This window comes from Talpa europaea (assembly GCF_964194135.1).
Source record: "Talpa europaea genome assembly, chromosome: 11".
Taxonomy (NCBI): domain Eukaryota; kingdom Metazoa; phylum Chordata; class Mammalia; order Eulipotyphla; family Talpidae; genus Talpa; species Talpa europaea.
The window spans coordinates 12,420,438-12,433,078 of NC_140078.1; positions in this window are offsets into that span (position 1 = coordinate 12,420,438).

Here is a 12,641-nt window from a genome sequence, read left to right on the forward strand (position 1 = left end):
AAAACGTGTCTACCCTAAGTAATTGAAGAATTTCCATCAATGATGAAGTTGCATCTAATCAAATGAAACTGTAAGTATTTATTAAATCAAATTCAGGATGATGTGTGGAAAATGCTTTCATGCTTCAGAGTAAGTTGAGCTTGTGGTTGAATGCCAGTCCTAGTTCTTACCTTGGCCTTTACCAATTCATCAAATCTCTCTCTGCTCCAGTTTAACTACAAAATGATGATAATAGTAATTCATAAGGTTCTGTGATTACTAATTAATCTAGTATGTATGAAGTGTCAAACACACTGATGATTCTATGATAGATGTTCAATTACCCAGAATTTCCAAAGTAAATCCTACTTGGTCATGGCGTATCACCCATTTAATATATGAATGAGCTTAATTTGCCACCTTTTTATTTTCCATCTTTGTCACTTTTTGCAAAGGAAACCATATTTTCTTTGTGTTTGTATTGCTTAGAAGATAACTATGTCTGGGCCTCCCTGGTGGTACAGGCATTTGAGAGCTGCACTGTGAAGCTGTCTGCAGCCTTTGCAGCACAGGTTCGATCCCGGCCGCAGAGATTTCCACATGGTGCAGCAGACCTCTCCTGCCTCACCCGCTGCTCCCCTCAGCAGTGTACTTAGTCTGCCTGTTCTGTCCCTGCTCTGTCTCTGAATCCTCTCACCCTCCCACACATCTGGCCTATACACCAGTTCTTGTTTAAATTTTAAAAAAAAGAAAATAACTATGTCTTCAAACTTGAATGGAATACACTAAAATTGTTTATTGACATAAATCATACATGTAAAATTTTTTTTTCAAATTTTCCAATTTTATTTTATTTTATTTTATTTTTTTTTATAAATTTTATTGTTATATTCCCCATACAATTGCAGCCCCCCATTCTGACCCCAATCCCTCCCCTCCCGCCCCCGCCCCCCTAAAAGTGTCTCTGGTTCATAGTTTTTTGTTGATTTTGATTTTCACTTTCTTATAGTTATTCATTTTCCTGGTCCCTTGTTTAAGTTTTCTAGATTCCTGCTATGAGTGAGACCATCCGGTATTTTTCTTTTTCTTTTTGGCTTATTTCGCTGAGCATGATCCCTTCCAGCGCCATCCATGTTGCAGCAAATTGCATGTGTTTATCTTTTTTGAATGCTGAGTAATATTCCATGGTATATATGGACCACATCTTCTTGATCCAGTCATCTATTTTTGGGCATTTGGGTTGTTTCCAAAGCTTAGCTATTGTAAACAGTGCTGCTATAAACATAGGGGTGCAGGTGTTCTTTGGAATTGATGTTTCTGTGTCCTTTGGGTAAATACCTAGGAGTGGAATTGCTGGGTCATATGGAAACTCTATGTTTAGTAGGTCCAGAAATCTCCACACAGCTTTCCACAGTGGTTGGACCAGTTTGCACTCCCACCAACAGTGCAGAAGAGTTCCTTTTTCTCCACACCCTCGCCAACATTTGTTGTTGCTAGTTTTTTTAATATATGCCATTCTCACTGGTGTAAGATGGTATCTCATGGTAGTTTTGATTTGCATTTCCCTGATGACAAGTGATGTTGAACATTTTTTCATATGCCTGTTGGCCATTTGCATTTCCTCTTCAGAGAAGTTTCTTTTAAGCTCTTCTGCCCATTTTTTGACTGGATTATTTTCTTTGTTGTTGTTGAGTCGCTACATGCAAAAGAATGAAGCTTGACCACCACCTCACACCATACACAAAAATCAACTCAAAATGGATTAAAGAACTAGACATAAGACCTGAAACCATAAAATATATAGAAGGAAATATAGGCGAAACACTACGTGATTTGCACATCAAAGACATCTTTACAGACACATCACCCAAAGCAGTGATAGTGAAGGCAAAGATAAACAGCTGGGACTATATCAAATTAAAGAGCTTTTGCACAGCAAAAGAGACAATAACAAAAACAAAGAGAAACCCTACCAACTGGGAGAACATTTTTGCACCCAACACTAATGATAAAGGACTGATCACAAAAATCTGCAAAGAGCTGATGAGACATACATGTAAAATTTTTATGAAGGAATGCATTGATAAATCCATTTGGACCCAAAGTGATTCATGAATTATTTCCATTTTCTGCCAATGTCAGCATCAGTGGCCATCATGTATTGGACACTTATGATGGGCCAGCAGTGTGCTGAACATCTCATGTGCCTCATTTAACATTGGGCACAAAATATCATGGGAGGGAATTATGCTCCCCATTTTTTAAATGTTATACTGAAGTAACATTGGTTTACATCATTATTAGTATTTTGGAAGTATAGGATCCCCCCTTTGGGTATAGTCACCATAGTACACCTACCACCCAAACACCCATAGGACTCCATAGTCCTTTGTGCTCTCTCTCCTGTTTGCCCCTCCCTCCTCACCATGCCTAAGGTCTATGGTCAGCTTTCAAGGATATGTTTTCAAGTTTGTCTTTGACCCTTGTTTGGTTTCACTATTTTCAAAATATGAATAACACGTATTATCCAATATTATCTTTCCCCTTTTGGCTTATTTTGCTGAGCATAATCTCTTCCAGCTCCATTTGTGTTGCCACAAATAGCTTGGGGTCATCTTTTTGATTGCTGAGTAGTATTCCATCATGTATATATACCACCTCTTCTTGAACTGAACTAAAAAATGAAGTAAGTAGATAGTGGTGCTGCTTTAAAATAGGAGCACAAGTTTCCTTTTCAAGTTAGTGGTTTTGTATACTTTGGGTAAAAACCTAGGAATGGAATTGTTCAGGTCATGTAAAAGATCCATTTCTAATCTTTTGAGAAACATCCATAGGGGATGAGGAAAAGGGGACTGAAGGAGGTGAGTACTTCCTTCATAGTAAATGATAAAACAATGTAAGGTTGAATCTCAAAATAAATTCTCTCATACACTAAGTAATGCTGTCTTCATTAAAATGAAGAAAGATCCAATGATCCAATTCTTTGTGGGTTTTTTGGTAATTCAAATTTATTCAAATCATGTACTTCTTAAAAATCTTCAAATTTATTATAATTAAATTGTTTATAATATTTTCTTGGAATATATCATCTCTCCACTATCTACTTACTTCATTTTTTAGTTCAGTTCTAGCTTTCTCTTTTCTAATTTATAATTGACAGAGGCTTATTTATTCTAGTGTCACTTGGAAAAGCCAACTCTTGGGTCCATCAATTTTTTTCCTATTTTCTAATTTATTTCAGATGTTACCTGTACTGTTTTCTGTCCTCTGATTTATTCGAGTTAGTTTTAATTTCCTTATTTTACTACTTCATTTCTTTTAATTCTTTCTTATTTCAATTGAAAATATCAAGATGTAAATTTTGCTTGAATACAACTTTAGCCATTTTGGATATTTTTAAATGCATTCTCATTTTCCTAATTTTCAAATAATGCAGAATTATATTTTTGATGTTTCTCAGAAAAGATATGGAAGCTTTTTTTCAAGGGGTTGGAATTTTCATCAATGTTGTATTCCAGTTCCATTTTTAGAGAATTTAACCAGAGTTAAATATCATTTCAGATATCCAATTTGTCAGTTTTCTTTGTAAACTAATATGGATTCATCATCTTGAATGCTCTGTGAGTAATGAAGAATCTATTTTTCTAAAGGTTTTTAAACAAAATTTAATCCAAATCCATGAAAATATTTTGGAAGTATAGGAAATTGATATTATTGAATCAGTATTATTAACCATCTATACACTTTTCTATTTTTTGCCAAATATCATGTGATGGTTTTCTTATTTTCGTCTTAATTTTGGTTGGTTTGGGGGATTTCTGGTCTGCTTATTTATTTTCCCAACCTCTGAAGAATACAATATATGCCCATTAACAGCAGTTCTAGATGAAGTGAAAACTGGACTACCTGCCACTCTGGATATCAGGATTGCATGTATGTGAGGTTTAAAAAGACTTCTCAGAGACTCACATATGAGTCTTTGGGCAATTTGTTGAGAATCTGAAATGCATGTAAATTAGCATCATTGCATTCTTGTGAATTTGCCTTTTATCAATATAAAATAACTCCTGTATTGGGCCTCCCTGGTCGCCTAATGGTTAAGTTTCAGCGCTATCACCTCTACTGTCTCAGTTCATCCCTCACCAGGGAGTTAATCCTCCACACCTCTCCTATCACCCACTGCTCACCTCACCCGCTGCTCCCCTTAGCAGTGTATTTCAGTAAACCTGCTTGTTCTCCTCCCCCACGCTGTCTTTGGTGAATCCTCTCATCAAAGTCCTGCCAACACTTCTAGCCTATACTCCAGCTCTTCTACGCAAAAATTTAAAAAAAAAAAAAATTAACTCCTGTATTCATTTACCTTGCACTATACTTTTCCTGACATTACTATTGTCACTTCCTATTCTCAGTTTGATTCTTAATGTTTTTTCTCCCTCTTAGGTGAAGATTCGAAAAATAGCTTTTTTTTTTAAAGATTTATTTTATTTATACAAGAGCTGGGGTACAGGCCAGAGGAACAAGAGGGTGAAAGGATTCACCAGAGACAGAGTGGGGAGCAGAACAGGCAGACAGACTGAAATACACTGCTGAGGGGAGCAGTGGGCAAGACAGGAGAGGTCTGCCACACCACGTGGGAATCTCCCTGGCCAGCCAGGAATTGAACTGGTACTGCAGAGGCTGCGGATAGCTTCACAGCACTGCAATCAACCCACTGCACCACCAGAGAGGCCCTGACTGGTTTTTAATATTTTTGAACCAAATCTGAGACAAGATGTCTTTTTATACAGAGATTTAATCTAGTTTCATCCATTATCACCACTGATGTTTGGAGTTAACAAACATAACTAATATATTTGACTTATAGCAAGTCAAATCTCCAAGTGACTTAATGTTTTTTGTTATAAATGCTTCCTTTCAGTATTACAAGCTTGTCCTGCAAGACCATCCCCTTCCAGGAAATCACTTCACTTTCCCAAACTTTGCTTTATATCACAGAGGAATTGACCTGCTTGTCCCAGGTTCTCTTATCAGCTGGCTTCAGGCTAGGATTGGCCAGAGGGAGACATTGGACAAAGGAGCAAGAAGACATCAGGGTATTCTTCTTCCCCTCTCTGCAGTCGCTGCCTCTCTTCTGTAGCTGCAGCTCCCACTTCCTGTCCCTCTCTCTGACTCCAGCCTCTGGCTCAGCTCCACCCCCACCCTCCTTCATTTCTCCATCCCAAGGCCTCCTAGCTTTGTCCTCAATATATCATCCCTCTTAATTATTGTCTTCTTTCTCTGGGCTTCTCCTCTGCATAGAGAAAGAGCATCTTAACTCTGTCCTTAACACCAATTCCATTTTACACAGTGTTATTTCTTTTCTTTACTGCTTCTGGTGCAAATGCAAGTTTTATTAGGCTCTTGCATTTTGTATTCCTTTACAATATTTATTTCAGGTTATCTCTGCTTGCATCTCAGCCATCCTTTTGTTCTTACCATCTCATCTGTGGTGGGGTGTTTTTGTTTTTGTTTTTGTTTTGCATCTCAGAGCTCAAATTTATTGAAAGCACAAAGCAGACTCATCCTAGCAAATGCTCTTATGGTCTGAACATACCAAGGGGGATTTATTTGGCAATAACTTACCTTTTTGTGGAAGTCCACAATGTGCGGACTTCTACACTAGCCATCTCACAGATTTATCTCTATTCCTCCATCCTCATGACTTCGCAGTCTGGTATAGAGAATCCCAGACCTGTCTCCTCCTGCTGTGATCCCTTCTTTTTAATTGCTAGGAAACTTTAGTCTCATGATAGGTAAATACATAGAGGTGATAATAAAGAATGTTGAAAGATAAATGACTGAGAATCAACCTCTGTGTAATAAGTGGGGGTTTCCCTCCTTGAATCAGAGAAGGTCCTGTGTCTTTAAGGTAGGAAGTGAGGAGAAGTAATAATTCATGTATCCCCTGCTCTTTTTATCCAAGAGTGTCATTGTGCTCTGTTAGGCAAAAATTCTCCCAAAGTCCAGAATCCATGTTATTAAAAGTAGCATTGTTTTCTGTGTTTTTATGAGTATTTTCATAGGTAGGTTGTAGACAGAAAAGGTTTCAAGAGATACAATTAGGGGCCATGATAATTTGGAAGTCCTGTCTGTATTCTTTGAAAAACCATTCCCTTCCCTATCTGTGCCATCCTGTGATCCATGGTCCTCATGTCCAAAGAGGATGTTGAGACATGATCTCCTCTCTCCTCCTGCCTTCTAAGACATCAACATAGACCTACCTCAGGTCTGGAGGTCTCAGGCCATCCTTTCCCTAGATCCCAATCTTCTGGCCTACCTCTTTATTCATGGAAGAATAGGGAGGCTGCCCAAGCCCACTCATCTTTTGGTATCCTGCTTTTCCCACCACATATCCTTTGTATTCAAGAAGGTTATTGTGGAGTTGCCTGCTAATTCAGCATTCTATGAGTCGACCAGATCCAGACAAATAGGACACAAAAACATTAAAATAATGTTTGCATTTCAACTAATTTGTTTGCCAAGAACTAATAGTTCACACACTAATAGGAACAGAGAAACTGAATGTGAGCAAAACTTGTGCAATTTATTATAACCTAAGGATATTATTTTTTACTCCCTTGCCTCACAGCCTCCAAAAATTACTGTCTGCATTGTATTCTAGCATTTACTTAATTACGATTTCTTTTTCATCTACTTGGGTAATAGTCTATCCCCAGTTAGACTCTATCTTCATGCAGGACAAGAGTGGTGCCTTACCATTCCCTATGACACAGTATCAGGTGTTTGATTCTCTCCTGAAGGAAAAGTTGGAAACTAAACTAATTAGGTGGGTTCTATGGAATCAAGACTAACAGGTACGCCTCTAACCTTCTGGTGGGAGTCTCCCCAACTAGAAAAGGGAGCAAAATTAGAATTAGGTGAAACAAGACAAAGAATAAATAATAAGAGGAGCTAAGTATAGTTTCCAAAACAAGAATGAGGATCTTAGGATAGATTTTATGAATGAGACCATAAACCAGGATATCTAAGAAGAATGAGCAGCAGAAACTGGAGAATATAACTACAGTACCCATTTTGCATGAAATGTAGACAGACAAAATATGTTTGAAAGAGGCAGGGTGGGTGTGAAATAGACAATTGATAGAACAGAATGCTTATTAAATTTACACGAACAATTCTCTGATCCCTCTGCCAGGAATTTCTACCCTCTCACCCCAAAAAAATACAAGTTATTCCATACCTAAAAACAGCAACAACAACAGAAAATGTCTTTGTGTGTAAGATTTAAAATTGCACAGACACCCTATGGTGTCTATGGAAAGAAGTATGGAGAGTCCTCAGAAGACTAAAAATGGATCTACAACCTGACCCAGTTATTCCACTAATAGGTATCTACCCCAAGAACACAAAAACACTAATTCAAAAGGAAGACTGAAGTCCAATGTTTATAGCAGCTCTATTAACAATAGCCAAGACATGGAAACAATCTAAATGCCCCAGAACAGGTGAGTGGATCAAGAAGAGGTGGTATAAAGTTCAACAATCTAGAGGAGATGGACAAATTCCTACAACTCTACAATCACCCAAAGCTAGATAAAGAAGAAATAGAACACCTAAACAGACCAATTACAAGCAGCGAAATTGAAATGGTAATCAAAAACCTCCCCAAAAACAAAAGCCCAGGACCTGATGGATTTACAAATGAATTCTACCAAACATTCAGAGATGAATTAGTGCCTATCCTTCACAAACTCTTTCAAAAAATTGAGAAGGAAGGGACAATACCAAACACGTTCTATGAAGCCAACATTACACTAATACCAAAACCGAACAAGAACAACACAAAAAAGGAAAACTACAGGCCAATCTCCCTAATGAACATTGATGCAAAAATCCTCAATAAAATTTTAGCTATCAGAATCCAACAATGTATCCATAAGATAATCCACCACAACCAAGTAGGATTCATTCCAGGGACACAAGGATGGTTCAACATCCGAAAATCAATCAACATTATCCAACACATCAACAAAACAAAATATAAAAACCATATGATAATATCAATAGATGCTGAGAAAGCTTTCGACAAAGTGCAACACCCATTCATGATAAAAGCCCTTGAAATTCTTGGGATACAAGGAACATACCTCAACATCATAAAGGCCATCTATGACAAGCCAACAGCCAGTATCATTCTCAATGGTGAAAAGCTGAAAGCAATTCCATTAAGATCTGGAACAAGACAGGATGTCCACTCTCACCACTGCTCTTCAATATAATACTGGAAGTCCTAGCCAGAGCAATAAGACAAGAGAAAGACATCCAAGGAATCCAAATAGGAAAAGAAGAAGTCAAACTATCACTATTTGCAGATGATATGATAATATACATAGAGAACCCCAAAAACTCCACAGAAAAACTAACTCAACTCATCAATCAGTTCAGTGAAGTGGCAGGATACAAAATCAACACGCAAAAGTCAGTAGCCTTCCTATATACAAACAATAAATCTGAAGAAGAAGAAATCAAAAAAACCATCCCTTTTATTATTGAAACAAAAAAATCAAATATTTGGGAATAAATCTAACAAAAGAGATAAAGGACCTATACAAAGAAAACTATAAAACACTGTTAAAAGAAATAGAAGACACAAAGAAATGGAAAGACATCCCCTGCTCATGGATTGGAAGAATAAACATTATTAAAATGGCCATCCTACCAAAAGCAATATACAGATTCAATGCTATTCCAATCAAAATTTCAATGTCATTCTTCAAAGAAATAGAACAATTATTGATGAAATTCATATGGAATCACAAAAAAACCCCGAATAGCCAAAGCTCTCCTGAAAAAAAGAGAAGGGAATGGAGGCATCACACTCCCAGACTTCAAACTCTACTACAAAGCCATAATCATCAAAACTGCATGGTATTGGAACAAGAACAGACATACAGACCAATGGAATCGAATAGAAAATCCAGAAATAAACCCACAGATTTATGGTCAACTAATCTTTGACAAAGGAGCAAAGACTATGCATTGGAGCAAAGAAAGTTTGTTCAATAAATGGTGCTGGGAAAACTGGGTCGCTACAATGCAAAAGAATGAAGCTTGACCACTACCTCACACCATACACAAAAACCAACTCAAAATGGATTAAAGAACTAGACATAAGACCTGAAACCATAAAATACATAGAAGGAAATATAGGCGAAACACTACATGATATGCACATCAAAGACATCTTTACAGACACAACACCCAAAGCAGTGATAGTGAAGGCAAAGATAAACAGCTGGGACTACATCAAATTAAAGAGCTTCTGCACAGCAAAAGAGACAATAACAAAAACAAAGAGAAACCCCACCAACTGGGAGAACATTTTTGCACACAACACTAATGATAAAGGACTGATCACAAAAATCTGCAAAGAGCTGATGAGACTCAACAACAACAAAGAAAATAATCCAGTCAAAAAATGGGCAGAAGAGCTAAAAAGAAACTTCTCTGAAGAAGAAATGCAAATGGCCAACAGGCATATGAAAAAATGTTCAACATCACTTGTAAATGCCAATCAAAACTACCATGAGATACCATCTTACACCAGTGAGAATGGCACATATTAAAAAAACTAGCAACAACAAATGTTGGCGAGGATGTGGAGAAAAAGGAACTCTCCTGCACTGTTGGTGGGAGTGCAAACTGGTGGAGTGCAAACTGGTGAGAGCTGTGTGGAGATTTCTGGACCTACTAAACATAGAGCTTCCATATGATCCAGCAATTCCACTCCTAGGTATTTACCCAAAGGACACAGAAACATCCATTCCAAAGAACACCTGCACCCCTATGTTTATAGCAGCACTGTTTACAATAGCTAAGCTTTGGAAACAGCCCAAATGCCCAAAAATAGATGACTGGATCAAGAAGATGTGGTACATACATACCATGGAATATTACTCAGCATTCAAAAAAGATAAGCACATGCAATTTGCAGCAACATGGATGGCGCTGGAAGGGATCATGCTCAGCGAAATAAGCCAGAAAGAAAAAGAAAAATACCGGATGGTCTCACTCATAGCAGGAATCTAGAAAACTTAAATAAGGGACCAGGAAAATAAATAACTATAAGAAAGTGAAAATCAAAATCAACAAAAATCTATGAACCAGAGACACTTTTTGGGGGGTGGGGGGTAGGAGAGGAGGGATTGGGGTCAGAATGGGGGGGTTGCAAATGTATGGGGAATATAAAAATAAAATTTATTATTTAAAAATAAATAAAATATTCCACGGGGGGGAAAAAAAAAGAAGAGGTGGTATAAACACAATGGAATACTACTCAGCAATCAACAAAGATAAACTCATGCCATTTGCAGTAACACGGATGGAACGGAAGGGATTATCCTAAGAGAAGAGAACCAGAAGGGGAAAGATAAATACCAGATGGTGTCACTTATATGTGGAATATAGAGAAACCAAACAAAGGATCAGATAAAGACAAACTTTAAAACCGAACCTTGAGATCTGACCATTGATCTGAGGCTTCCAGGAGGGAAGGGGAAGTAGGGGCTGGAGGTGGGGGAGTGGGAGGCAAGAAAATGAAGGGTGTTGTGGGGAGGAGAGCATAGTGGACTATTGTGGATGACTATGGGTGTTTTGGTAGTGGGAAAACTATGGTGACCACACCTGAAGGGAGAAATACTATACTGTGAAAAAACAAACAAGGTATTGTGCAACTGTCTCAGGCTGGGCACTGTTGGTTCAGGCAAACAGAAAAATAATCTTGGAGCCACAGGTATATCTGACATGCCTTCAATGATGAAGTAGGAGACTGGATTCACAGGCAGAGGCCCGTGTGTCCGTATTTATAGGCATGCATACCCCATGCTCATGCTCCCAAGTGCTTTCTTACAATCACATAGTATCACATGTGGGTAATAAAACCTGGGAGGAAAACAAAGCTGCAGGAGGTGATCACAGAGGCTGGTGGCAGGAGGTACAAGAAAACCTGAGTTATTCCATGTTCCTTACAGATATAAAATGATACATCATTAATTTTTAAAGTAAAAATAAAATGATTCACAAAACATAAAAAAAAAAATAGAATTGCACAGATATGTCACTTCAAGACCCAACCCTCCTTTGTGTCTGTGAGCTTGGGCCTCTCCCTTTCTGAGCTCAGTGTCATCAGCTGTAAAGTGAGAATAATAATACCTATGTCACAAGGCTCTTTTCAGGACTGAGACACATATAAAGTAGCTAGAGCACTAGAATCATTCAATAAATGCTCATTTTCAACCTTCTTCACAGGAGGCCTCGCAAGCCTAATGAGGGTGAAGAAGGGATGCTTACTTAACAATCTGGAGTAAAGCAGCTCTGGTGAGCTGACGTGCATTCTTGATTTCATTATGTGTCAGGAGATGAAATGAACAGCCCTACGAATCACGCCCCTGCCCACAGCTGCCTCTCTGCTGAGGGATTTACGTTCTGCGTGATTAGGCCTGAAATGGACAGGAAGCTTTATTGTGCCAGGCTAGCAGGGTGTGGAGGAGCAAATTGATAAAGACGCCTGGGTCAGAGGCAAGCCAGGTGGTTGCTAATTTATAGAAACACATTGAGTTCCATTACTCAGTCCCTTCTGTCCTGCTCCCATCTCCCCTCTCCTCCTGTGAGACCCTTCTCTGCTCCTCCCTGCCAAATGGTGATTATTTATGGGAGGGAAAAGGATTTACTGATAGACAGAGGTACCACCCAAACCCACAGCAAGTTAATTACCAAATACAGCAAACACTTGCTGAACACTCTTTGCCAGGTGACGGGACACCAATGATATGGATGACACATAAATTAGATCCAGTCTCATTTCCTCTCTGAGTCTCAGTTACCTCCTCAGAAAATAGTGGGGTGAATGGCAATTCCTATCTCATAGATAGTAAGCGCTCAATGAAAAGTAGCATTTATTCAGCATTATTGACAATAGTCAAGATATGAATACAACTAAGTGCCCAACAACAGATAACTGGATAAATGTTATCAGAATACTCCTGGGTTCTGGTGCCTGTCACTACCAAAAGCCACTAAGAGACAGGAAGTGAACCTAGAAGCGCTTTTATTTTTCCGATGGCTGGCCATCAATCTGAGAAAATGGTGGGCATAGCACCACCATTCTGGCATCTCATCTCGAGCTGGCTTTTTTATAATTGGTTAGACACAAACAGACAAAAACAGTCATAAGCAAACAGTCCCTCAGAACAGCCCATTGCAGTTGATGACCCTGGTATTTGTCATGTTCAGCCCCCAGAACTTATCAGCCTCCTGGTTATCTTGACCCTGGTAGATCTAATGGTGTCAGTGTCCAGCACTCATTCACGCATCATTGGGACAGGATTCCCAGTTTAAAGCAAGAGTTTTAGCCCAAAGAAAACTGATCATTAGTCATATGGCATGTACGTGAAGCCCATGCTAGGGGTGTCTGTTCAGAATCCTATATTAGGCATGGTGCATTTTCCTTTTTCCCTGGTCCTCTATCATAAAAAAAGATGTGAGAGAGATAGCTGTACACCCACACACACGCGCGCGCACACACACACACACACACATCTCATACATATATATATGTAGATATACACCCAATACAGTACTACTCAGCCATTTATTAAAAAAAA